This window comes from Marmota marmota, unplaced genomic scaffold (assembly GCF_001458135.2).
Source record: "Marmota marmota marmota unplaced genomic scaffold, marMar, whole genome shotgun sequence".
NCBI classification, from domain to species: domain Eukaryota; kingdom Metazoa; phylum Chordata; class Mammalia; order Rodentia; family Sciuridae; genus Marmota; species Marmota marmota.
Window position 1 is genome coordinate 783618 of NW_025999853.1, and position 12962 is coordinate 796579.

Genomic DNA, 12962 nt, shown 5'->3' on the forward strand with positions numbered 1-12962 from the left:
GCCTCCCGGCACCGGGGACGCCTCCCTCCCCTCCTCCCCGCTCCCGACGGTCCGCGGACTTCTCAAAGACCCACCCGACCCCGCCTGCAACTTTATTGAGGCGACTTCCCGGCAGACCCCAAAGCCCACCCACTCCCAGAGGGCCACCACCTTTCCCCATCCCATCCCACCACTGTAGAGCGCCCCTGACCACCAGCCAGCCATTCTGGCCTCCGGGGAAACCCCATCAATCTCCACCTTCTACCCAGGTGTCCATGCAGTGACAGGACTGAGCCCTACAGCTGCTCCTGCACAGTTCCCCTCACTCACTCACGAGCCCTGTGCCAGCTCAGGGGACTCCCACACCCCTCTGGGGTCTCTTGGCCCTGATTAGAGTGGCAGTGAACTGGCTGCCCTGGAGGGACCTATGGGAAGCAGGCCCATGCAGGCATTTACATCTGGCTTTGGAAGCTCCCCAGCCCACTATCTATCTGCTGGTCCCTTCAAAACTCAGAGGACCCCTCCCCCAAGCCTCTGCTGACCACAGGCAGGCAGATGATCAGCTGCAGGCAGTGATGTCACTCTGACCAGTGCAATGGCTAGTTGGAAGGGTCTGTCACCACCTTCCAGGAGAAGGAACAGGTCTTAGTCATCTGGGTTTAGGAGTCATATTAACCCCAGGCTCAGATCCTGGTTTTCCCCCCTCCTCTGGCACGTGATCTTGGGCCTGCCTGAATCTCAGCTCCCATATTTCTTGAAAATGGGGACCATTTCTGCTTTAAAAGGTGATTTAGAGATGGAAATGTAACATGCCTGATGCCCCTACATTCTAATTACTGGTACCTGGTACCTGGTAAGCATGTGATGAGATAAATTGAAACCTTTTGTACCCAACTTGTCATCTGAGCCTTTGGGGGCCAATTGTCAGGGAAAGAGAGAAACTTGAGAAATTCCTTCACCTCAAAGTCCACAGATCCAGGACCCAGAGCCCGAGGACTCCAGCTTGCTAGCCTGAACAACCTCACGCCCCTGGGCTTGTCCAAAGCTGGAAGGCCACTATCTTGGCCTAGAAGGTGGATTCTCAGGCCACTAAGTAAAGGGCTGCCGGGACGTAAATGCCCAGCCAGCCCTCTTGGCTCCTCACCAGCCCTGAGCTTCCTTCCACCAGTCCTGTCCCCTGTGGAAAGCAGCTCCCAGGAAATCAAAGTTCCAGATACATCCATTAAATCATGAATGTAGGAGGCTGGCGTTGTGGCTCAGCAGTAGAGCGCTCACCTAGCACGTGCGAGGCACTGGGTTCAATCCTCAGTACCACATAAAAATAAGTAAAGGTATTGTGTCCCTCTACAACTAAAATAAATAAATAAATCATGAACTTAGACTCAGGAATCTGATATTAGACCTTGGTCTTCCAACTAGTACACTCATTGCAACCCAGGAGGGGAAGGGGCTGGGGATATAGATCAGTGGCAGAGCACATCTTTAGCATGCACAAAGCCCTGAGTTCCCTCCCTAGCACCTCCCAAAAAAGAAAATTCCCAGAAGGGATTGTACCCCTGTCCTAAGGGGCTCCTGATCTGACTTGGATGCCTCCCATTTCCATAATAACAGCTTATACAGCACAGCCCTCTAGGCCCCATTAACCCTGTGGGCTTTATAAACTCGGCCTGAGTCAGCTCTCCAGACTCTGAAGGGAGGACCTCTATCACCACAGCTGTGTGACCACAGCTGGGTGACTGCAGGCCAAATAACTCACCCCTGTGAATCTCAATTTCATACCCTGTAAAATGGGGATGATAATCTTTTCTCTGTCTGCCTCCCAGGGTTGTGAATAAACAGATGAGATAATGGACGTGAACATGCAGGGCAGACTGAAATCAGGGTTCAGGTGGAAGGGGGGTCTGTATTCACAGGGAAGGCCAGAAGCCACAGGCAGGCAAGTCCCTCCACTTGCCTGAAGTCAGACTATAATTTCAGGATTAGGATTGAGGGATTTGGATCCTTAATTCAGTGCTTTTCTGTTTTGTTTTTTAACTGTCAGTAAGTGGGGCTGGGCCTGTAGCTCAGTGGAAGAGCACTTGCTTAGCATGTGTGAGGCCTTGGGTTCTGCCCCCAGCACCACACACACACACACACACACACACACACACACAAAAGCGGTGAGAGGTTTGCCTCTTCCCAGTTCAGGTGTCCCACTTGGGGAGCAGGGTCCTGGCAAGGAAGTGCAGACTAGTCAGGTGAGGGAGCTGTCTCTGCGTCTGGCCAGGTAAGGGCAAGGGGAAAGGAAGCCCAGGAGCAGGAAGCCAAAAGGAGTCTGCTGGTCTGGGTGGGAGGTGCGGGCTATACTTTTCTTCCGCTTACCCTTCTTCCAGCCAACAGGCTCTGCAGGAGAGTTGAGAAAGAGGAAGTGAAGGCAAGAGGAAAAAGAACCCATTAGTTAGGTGTGGGGGTGCACGCCTGTTATCCCAGGGGCTCAGGAGGCTGAGGCTGGAGGATGGCAAGTTCAAAGCCAGGCTAAGCAATTCAGCAATGACCCTGTCTCTAAATAAAAACTGAAAAGAGTTGGGGATGTGGCTCAGTGGTAAAGCACCCTTGGGTTTAATCCCTGGTACCAAAAAGAAAGGAAAAAAGCACCGATTGCGGGTGGAGAAAGCTGACATTTCCTCAGCTCTAAGAATGACGAGTGCATGTGATCAGGACTGTGGCTCACATTTATTTTCACACTAGGATCCAAAGGTAAGTTTCAGAGAAATAAAAGGGAGAGAAGTAAGCTGGGCATACAGCTTAGCGGTAGCACACTCGCCCAGCATAGTGTACTCAAAGCCCTGGGTTAGACCCCCAGGACCAGGGGGAAAGAGAGGAAAGAAGCACCATGAAGCGGGAGGGGAGGGTTTGGGGACAAAGATATGTGTTTCTGGGGGTGACAGCAGTGCCCACCTGACCTTTCTCCCACCATCTACTCTCTGCCTCTGACTTACTGGAGGTCGCCTGCCTGAGGTCCAATGTCAGCAATATCTATAGAAGGTGAAGACCTGCCCACCGGTGATGCGCTGGCCCACCCGTTTCCAGCACTGTGTCTAGAAGTGCCATCCAGGGCCCCGCGACTTACATGCTGAGACATTTATGGTTGGGCAGAGCGAGTGGCTCGGTGGTGGAGCGCTGACCTAGCATGTGTGAGGCCCTGGGTTCCGTCCCCAGAGCGAGACAGGTGGTTTATTACCCACCGACAGCAAAGCACTGGGAAGAGGCCTGAGTATGGAGGTGCTGAGGTTCAAACCCAGGCAAGCGCTCTACCCTGAGCTACATCCTAGCCCTTTTCAAATTTTATTTTGACAGGGTTTGCTAAGTTACCTAGGCTGGCCAGGAACTTCCAATCTTCCTGCCTCAGCCTTCTGAGCATATGTGAATGTTCTTTAGTAAGGGACTGGGTAGTTAAGTTTCAGCACAGTTAGACGATTAAAAAAAAAATAAAAAAAAAAAAGCACAGCTGTTAAAAAAAAAAAGTCATCGGCCTGGCATGGTGGCACACGCCTGTAATCCCAGCAGCTCTAAAGGCTGAGGCAGGAGGATCACAAGTTCAAAGCCAGCCTCAGCAACAGCGAGACGATCAGCAACTCAGTGATACCCTGTCTCTAAATAAACTACAAAATAGGGCTGGGATGTGGCTCAGTACTTGAGTGCCCCTGGGTTCAATACCTGGTCAAAAAAACAGAAAAAGAATGTCATGGGAAGGGCCAGGAAGGTTGGGGAGCACCTATAGTCCCTGAAGCAGGAGGATCACTTGGGCCCAGGGGCACAAAACCAGCCTGGTTGCTCAGCCAGACTCCATGGCTTTAAAATAATGTCATGGAATTACATCCTCAAAAAGAGAGGGAAAAAAGCAAGCTGTGATGTAATAGGTATGATAGGATCCCAGTTTTTTGTTTTGTTTGACTGTCTTGCTAAATCGTTCAGGCTAGCCTACATAAATAATATATACATTTAGATACATAAATATACATTATATATATATTATGCACATAGAGAGAATTTTATTTTTTTAAGAGAGAGAGAGAGAAATTTTTATTTTATTTATTTATTTTTAGTTTTCGGCGGACACGACATCTTTGTTTGTATGTGGTGCTGAGGATCGAACCTGGGCTGCACACATGCCAGGCGAGCGCGCTACCGCTTGAGCCACATCCCCAGCCCAAGAGAATTTTAAACATCAGGAAAAAATGATTCATGTCCAAATTCTGTCAGTGATTAATTCTGGGAGTGAGATTGAGGGCTATTTTTACAAGCAACTATGGTTTTAATTTGTATCAACAGGTATAATTTTATTTATTTATACTTTTTTTTTAATGTGATGCTGAGGATGGAACCCAGCCTCACGCGTGCTAGGCAAGCGCTCTACAATGAACTACAACCCCAGCCCTGACTTTTTAAAATAACAATTAGAGCCAGGCGGGTGCAGCGGTGCATGCCTACAATCCCAATAACTCGGGAGGCTGAGGCAGAAGGATCTCAAATTGGAGACCAGCGTGGGCAACTTAGCAAGAGCCTGTTTCAAAATAAAAAGGAGTGGGGATGTAGCTCAGTGGTGGAGCACCCCTGAGTTCCGTCCCAATACCAAATAAATAAAAATGAAAATAACAGCTGTATTGAGATACAACTCACATGGTGTAACATGATTTTATTTTTTTTCTTTTTATAATTTTATTGATATATGACAGTGGAATGCATTACAATTCTTTTTTTTTTGACATTTTTTTATTTGATTATTTGATTATTTTTATTTTTTTGAAGGCCACTGTCTTTATTGATCTAAAAAACTTTACAAGGACAGTGACTGTTATGCCAAAAAAGGTGACAAATGGCATCAAACAGACCAGAGGTGAAGGTGGGGGTAAGGGCAGGGGCCAGGAATCCAATCAGAAAAGCTGGTTAATGGTTTCCACGGAACTGGCAGGGGAAAGAGAAAGGGAGTTGCAGGCAAGAGCAAAACTTCCAAAAAAATTGAAATGGTGAGGGGAGAGAACTCCCAAAGACCCTGGAGTAGACAACAGCAATCTTTTCCTTTGTAGAGGACCAGGAGCCCCCACTCAGCTGCAAACTCTGGAGACTTGATAATGGGGCTAGGGATTGAGGGCTCCCCAGAGAACATCACAAGAAGGCGTCACACCATTCTCGAAGGCACCCAAAGCAGTCCCTGGACTGCTTGGCATTGGCACCACATGCATCCTTCAGCCATTCTCAGAAGAGGTCTTCATCTTTCTTTAGCACCAGAAACTGCCCGAGGACAACATATGCCTTGTCAAAGCCCCTTTCCTCCAGCTTCTTGCCCAGGACTTCACAATCCCAGCCAGGCTCCCCACTGGCTTTCCCCCATAGGCTCTGCCACAAAGTCTCGATGCTTTTGGGAGGTTGTCGTCTTGATCAAGCTTAATAGGCAGCTCTGGCTCCTGTAATGGTTGCTCTTGCTACTCCAACATTCATGATTTTAAAGCAGACTGTTCAGTTGTTTTTCCTGTATTTATAGACTTGTGCAACCATTACCACCATTAAATCTTAGAGCATTCTCGTCACCCTGCAAACTATGTTCCTAGGAGTACTCACTCCCAATTCCCTGCCTCTGATGCCCAGTGATCTGTCTTCTGTCCCTGCGAATCTGCCTGTCCTGAGCAGTTCATATAAATGGACTCCGACATCCACAATGCGGTCTTTGTGTCTGGCTTTTTCACTTAGCATAATTAACTAATATAACTTTTTTTTTTTTTACTATTTTTTTTTTATTTTTATTGTGGGAAAATATATATGACATAGAATTTGCCATTTTCTCCACACCAATGCACACAGTTCCATGGTGGTGAGCAGTGGGTGAGCAAGCGCGTTCACATCATCGTGTAGCAGACACCACCAGCCCTCTCCAGAACTTTCTTTTCTTTCCCAGCTAATCAGTAACCCACTAATCAGTAACTCCCGGGTCCTCTCCCAGTCCCCACGGCCACGATTCTACTTTCTGCCTCTCCAAATTGCCTACTCTAGGGACCTCATGTTAGGAAGAATTGTAGTATATTTACCACTAGTTAATTTTTAAACTTCTGCTCTGGTTATACTAGTAAGCACTTGTTCATTTTAAAAAAGCATTTCAAGCCAGGCATGATAGTGCCTGCCTGTAATCCCTAGGGCTTGGGAGGCTGAGACAAGAGGATCACAAGTTCAAAGTCAGCCTCAGCAATTTAGGCCCTAAGCATCTTAGTGAGACCCTGTCCCTAAGTAAAAAATAAAAAGGGGTGGGAATGTGGCTCAATGGTTAAGGTATCAGGGTTCAATCCCTGGTACCAAAAAGAAAGAAAGAAAGATGTGTCTGATTTAAAACCAGTTCTAAACAAGAAAAAAAAAATTACCTACTCCATATCAGGGCCCCAGGCAGATCACTGGATAGAGAGAAATCCCGGGACCTCAGGGAGGACCAAGTATGACTTTTATGATGAGAAATAGATGAGGGTAGGCCTATATGCGTAGGCCACATGTCAGGGCTGGACAGACTGGAGCCGCGGCACCTGTGGCTTCTAATCCAGGGCTGCATTTTTCTAAGCGTCTTTGAGGGTCGGACTCCAGGATTCTTGGTTTAGGATTCCCAAGGGCCATGACTTCTGTGGGTCTGACCACTCTGCTTCTTCACCAGGCTGCTCCCTGGGAATGAGCGCTGCCCAGGCTCTGAGCTGTACCCTAGGGCAGCCTGGCAGGGTGGTGGACAATGGGACCATTATAGGGCCTCTCCAGCCAGGGCGAGGACCAGTGGAAGTTGTGGGCAGCTCAGGGGCAGGAGTGGCATCTGCCTCGCTGAGCAGAGGTGGTCCCGAGTCTGGACTGCCACCACCTGCACGAGGCCTGGGTCCCTGGAATCCCATCTATGTCTGAAGACAGGCGGCTGTCCTCAGCCTCTCTCCCCAGACCATCCTGCCCCTACATGTACACATTCTACAAAATTCTCCTGGTACTGGGGCTTGCCCCTTCCCTCTCAAAGGGAAAAAAAAAAAAAATCCTCCAACTAAGCCCTGGAGAACAGAGGGCCACGTGCTGCCTGTCACTGGGAAGGAGCAAGCCTGCGGAGCTGGGAGATACTTGGGCTTTGTCTCTGGAACTGTTTCAAGACGGGGTCAAGTCAAAGAAGCTACTAAAATGCCAGATCTGGCATATTCCCTTATCTAGCAAAGCCCCCTCCATGTTCTGGGAGGAGACCCTAAGGCCAGGCAGGGGAGGTGTTCGCTCAGGGTCACAGAGACTCTTGGAAGAGGAGCCCGAACCCCTCCACCTGGCTGCAGCTGCTGTTGAGCCTCCGCCTGTCCCACTGCTGCTCTTCCAAACTGCACACAGGCTCAAGACCTGGCCAGACATGGCCTCCTCCCCCAAGGCTCCCCAGACAGCTCCCTCAGAATCCCACCCTCAGAATTAAAATGCAGCCCCAAGGGGAAGCCAGTGCTGAGTGCATGAGAAGTTCCACCGTCTGTCCTGGGGGGACTGGTGGCCAGTGTGGGAGATGTGTGTGACAATCACAACCAACCATCACAGGAAGACAAGACCAGGGATATGATGGAGGCTTGGGCACAGTGTACAGGGCTTCAGAAAGGCCTCTCCCCTGAACCCTTCCACCACAAAGCCTGCGCGGGCCGCTCACATGGTCCAGTACATATGGTGCGCAGGAATCTGTACCCACTGGACTGTGAGATGCCCACAAGACACACAGCTAAACCCTCCCTGCAACAGCCGTCCTCCCGAGCTGAGCTGGGCTGCTTCTCCTCACGGTGAATTACCTGTTGATTCCTCCTAGTTCTTTGAACTAGTCTCCTATTATATCCATTTGCTAACGAAGGTGTGGCTCAGAGAGGCTAAATAGCCTGCAGGAAGACACATAGCTGTCACAGGTGCAGTGACAACTCAGCCTAGCTCTTTCTGAGCTCATAAAGAACTTTCTTCACCACTAAGGTATTTCCCTGCCACGAGCACCAGCTCCACAGCACTGAGGCACTGCCCCACCATGCGAAGGCCAACCCTGGCAGGCAGCCTCAAGCCTCCAGCCTTGGTCTTCTGGGGACATCCCATCTCCCTTCCAAACATGGAACGTATTATTAGTGCTGGGGTTTTCCCAGCAAGGCCGCAGGATTGAAGTTTAGTGAAAATGTGGTCTTCTGGGCCCTGAGGGTTGGGCTCCTGTTGCTCTATAGGAGAGCAAAGGGGCCCAGAGGACCTGGCGTGGGGTCTGTGTACGCGGCAAGCCCCGATTATGCTTTGGCTGTGGTTGAGGGGGGACCTGGGGTTACAGGCCACTTGAGCCCTCCCTTCTCCCCATCAGTGTCCACCTGGCCCCTTGGCAGGTGGAGTGGGAGCAGTTCCTAAGCCTTCCTAACACAGCTGGGTCACCTCTCAGGGAGAGGCCTGGGTGACAGGAAAGGTTGTCACACAGCTTCCCAGGTGACGACCACCCACGTGGTGCTGTGGGCCAGGCAGTTCTTCCTGTCAGACAAAGTGAGACTTGCGCACCTTGGAGCTCTGGGAGCTGCTTCTTCCTGCCAGGAGAGCAGAGGTTAGCTGGGGCACGCCTCCCCCAGGTGACACAGCCCTGTGTGGACATGAGTGAGCACCACACCCCTGCCAGCAGCCTCCAGAGGGTCAGGAGCTGGGACTTGGAAAGGCTCAGGTGGGAGAATGACTGGCTCCGCTTGCCTGATGAGGAAGCAGAAGCTCAGAGAGGTTCAGCCGTGTGCCTGAATCTCCAGGTTAAGGGGCAGGGGCAGGGCTTGCACCCTGAAGGGCACCCAGCCGTGACCACAGGCCTCTCAGCACCTGCCTGGGGAAGCTGTGGGGGTGGGGTGAGTACAGAGAGGAACCCTGGTTTTATTTAGTATTTTTAGTTGTAGAGACACAGAATACCCTTATTTTGTTTTCATTTTTAGGTGGTGCTGAGGATGGAACCCCGGGCCTCACAGGCGCTAGGCGAGTGCTCTACCACGGAGCCACAACCCCAGCCGCCCCCCCGCCCACCTTGATTTTGATCAAGTGGCAGGATAGGGTGAGGGGGGGCCAGAAATAGTGAAAAACCAGTGTTTTCACAGCAGGCTTGGTAGGAATGGGGAGCTGCAGGAGCCAGGACGAGTTGCTGCTTCCCATGCGCTTCCGGAAGACCTCAGGAAATGCTGCCCCCGCCTTCCTCTCAGCCTCTTCCTGAAGCCCTTCCCCCACACAGGAGGCCAGGGCAGGGGGGCAGCCACTGTGAGGAAGAGCCAGGCAGCACAGCATGGTTTTCCTGCACTGAAGGCTGTGCCAGAGGGCATCTATCCATCCTGTCCATCCACGCTCCCCCATTCTATGCCTTTGTATCCCAGAAAGCATTTAAGGCAGCTCTACCACCGCGCAGCCACCGAGATGTCCCATTTGGCCCCCGCTCACTTGTTCCTCATGCGTGCAGCAGGGTCTCTCTGCTGCCAAGGCCACCGCTACCAGGCGCTGCCTCTCTCACCTACAGTGTCCACAGGGCTCCTGGCTTTTAGACCCTAGAGGTTACCCAGGATTCTAGAAGGGCAGGGCTGAAGCCCACAGCTGGCAGCATGTGCCCCTGCCTCATTTTACAGCCAAGATGGTCAAGGACGGGCAGGGAATCACATCCAGTGTGTGAGGAAGGCAGGAGAGAGGGAGGGAGGGGGAGACACAGACGGACAGACAGTGGAAAGAAGGTGGGCCAAGACCACTGGAGGCTCCGCTAGGATCTGTGTCAAGGTACCAGTGCTAACCTGGGGCTGAAGCGCAGGGCTCCGGTGCCAGCTCTTCACTGCTTCTCCCCAGAAGTCATGCCCTAGGCACCTCTACCCAATGTGCCACAGGCTCCTTGACTCCGGTGTAACCCAGGAATCCACCCACCTGCGTGCCTCTCCGTCCAAACCTGCTCCCACACTGCTCCCCCTCCGAGGACTCTGCCCACCACCTCCGAGCTGCAAAGGCCAGGGACCAGGTTGATCCTTCACCTGCAGCCCCACATCCAGGCCCTGTCTTCCGCCTCCCGCCTGCCACTGCCACTGCGCCAAGACCCAGCTCCTCTGTGGCTGGGCTGCCCTAGACAGGTGTCTCCGCCTCTCTGTGAACTGTCTTTGTACTCCCTCTCCACTGGTCCTCCCTTTGGTGTGAAGACTGAACTCAGAGCCTCCCTCAGGCTAGGCAGGTTCTCTGCGGCTCCCTTTGGTCCATGGAGGAACAGGCAGTGAAGTCCTAGGGTCCACAGGCCCCAGCTGCACCAGGAAGTTGCAGGGCTATTCCACACGTGACCTTTCTGCCAAGGTCACAGCCAACTAATAATGGCCTTCACTCCCTAATGACATGCCAGGTGCTGTGCTAAGAACCTCACGTCATTTAATCAACAGAATGATCCGGAGGCAGGTGCCATCCCCATTTAATAGACAAGAAAGATAAAGCATTGAGGGGCTGGGGCTATAGCTCAGTGGGTAGAGTGCTTGTCTCACAAGCACAAGGCCCTGGGTTCAATCCCCAGCACCAAAAAAAGGAAAAGAAAGAAAAGAAAGGTAAGGCACTGAGAAGTCAAGTCCTCTGGGCCACCCACACAGGGCTAGCGTGTGGAGCAGTCAGGACTCAAGCCCAGGTCTGACCAAGGCCAAGCCTGGTCACACTCCACCAGCTGCCCTGTTACTGACTGAAGCTTCTGGAAACACACCACCCAGAGCTCCCCATTTCCTGATAACAAAATCCTTGCTCTCTTCATGCTTGGAGGATTCTGGACCTGCTTGATCTGCAATAGGCAAGGGAGACTCAGAATCCTGTGAGCTGGCTGCAGCTGCTGAGCACCACATTCCTCCCGCGGTGCCAGGCGGAGTGCAGTCGTGCCTGCCCCCTCCCAAGCACTGCTGGGCCAGGAGGTGGCCAGGAGCCAGGCGCTCACACACACTGGGCCTGTGTGGCCTTGGGCCCCTGAAATAGCCTGTCTTCCAGCAAGGTAAGGGGAGTGCAGAGAGGTCCTACCAGGCAGCACACTTTGACGAGATTCTAAAGATGAAGCAGGAGACCTTGACGTGATCCATGAAATTGTGGTGTTGAATAAAAACAAGTTAAGCCAGGCGAGCTGCTCAGGTGAAGCTGAGCTCCTATCAGACACCCTGCCAGGCATCAGGACTGGTGGGAGGCACAGCAGAGGACATTCTCTGCCAAGTCAGTGCATGGCACCCACCCCTGCCAGGGAATGGGGGTGGACATGTGGGGGCTCAGGAGCTCTGGAAGGCGTCAAAATGTTTGACTGGCATTCACAAGGACCCACCAGGTAGCAGATGAAACGATTCGAAAGTTACCAAGGGTTTTACAAAAGTTGGATTTGTTACATGTGAAGGGAGAAGACTAGCATTTTCTTCCTCTGGGGGTCAGGGTGTCTCCCAGAGGAAGCTCCGTCTGAGAATCAGACTGACCTGGATTCAAGTCCTAGCTCCACCCTTTCCCTCTGGGAGCCTGGACAAGTTCAGTCCTCTCTTCGGTGAAAACTAGCTTTCCAAGTCACTCAGTCTCAAAGTCTCGGTCCTTACTGCCATGTATGATCGACTGGGTCCCTGGCTGTTCACTTTCCTACCCCTTTGACTCATGACTGCCCCCCTTCCCTACTTTTGGTATAGGGGATTGAACCCAGGGGTGCTCGGCCACTGAGCTACATACACCCCAGCACTTTTTGTTGAGACAGGATGTTGCTAAGTTGTTGAGGTTGGCTTTGAATCTGAACTTGTAATCTTCCTGGCTTAGCCTCCCAAACCACTGGGATTAACAGGCATGCACCATACCTGACCCTTATTTTTTTTAATCTTGCTAAGTTTCTGAGGCTGGCCTTGAACTTGAAGATCCTAATGTTTCAGTCCCCCAGAGAAGCTGGGATTACAGGCATGTGCCACTATGCTGGAGCCCAACTGGCCACTTTTTTTTTTTTGGTAGGTGGACACAACACCTTTATTTTATTTTTACGCAGTGCTGAGGATCGAACCTAGTGCTTCATGTGTGCTAGGCAAGCGCTCTGCCACAACTCCAGCCACACTTCTTGCTACATTCCCTTGGCACATTAAAAACCAAAAGGGCCCAACAACATTCACCCAAGGCAGGCCCAGTTCTGCCCAGTAGCAGGTGCCAACCTGCAGAGGACCTTGGAGAAAGTAGTGGTGTGGGGCCAAGTCTTGGCATTTTTGTAGCCATGTGACCTGGAGAGAGTCAATTAACTCAGGGTCCACTTCCACACCAATGAAGCGGGGAATTACTACTAAAGCCAGGGTATAAGAGGCAGTATTTTTAGAGGCCTCTTGGATAGTTCTTGGCAGAGGGAAGTGGCTGGAAGTTTCTTCCCAGGACTAAGCACTGTTTCAAAAATTTCATGATTAACATGCCATGAAAATCATGCAGGCCACTTAGACCCCATGGGATTCTTGTGAGGCTCAAGTAAGATACAGAATGTGAAAACGCCTGTGAATACGGCACGTTACGAACAGGGGGACGGAGATCTCAATTCAGCCGGATGCGGCACACCTGGGACCCAGCTACTCAGGAAGCTGAGGCTGGCTTTGAACTCTCCATCCTCCTGCCTGGGACCCAGTTACTCAGGAAGCTGAGGCAGGAGGATGGAGAGTTCAAAGCCAGCCTCAGCAGATTAGTGAGGCCCTAAGCAACTCAGCAAGGCCTGTCTCTAAAATAAAATATTAAAAAGGACTGGGGATGTGGCTCAGTGGTTAAACACTCCGGGTTCAATCCCCCGTACAAAAACAGAGAGAGAGGTGCTGGGGATGTGGCTCAAGCTGTAGCGCGCTCGCCTGGGATGCATGCGGCCCGGGTTCGATCCTCAGCACCACATACAAACAAAGATGTTGTGTCCGCCGAAAACTAAAAAAAAAAAAAAAAAAAACAAACAAAAAAAAAAAACAAAAAGAGAGGGGAGGGGAGAAAATGACTTCATTTCACACACGGGTAACTGA

General features: G+C 51.4%; 1 pseudogene; it reads right to left on the reverse strand.

Annotated features, from left to right (window-relative positions):
• Positions 1 to 4756: 4756 nt before the first annotated feature.
• LOC107139656 lies at positions 4757 to 5458 on the reverse strand (annotated as a pseudogene).
• Between the last annotated feature and the right edge of the window lie 7504 nt (positions 5459 to 12962).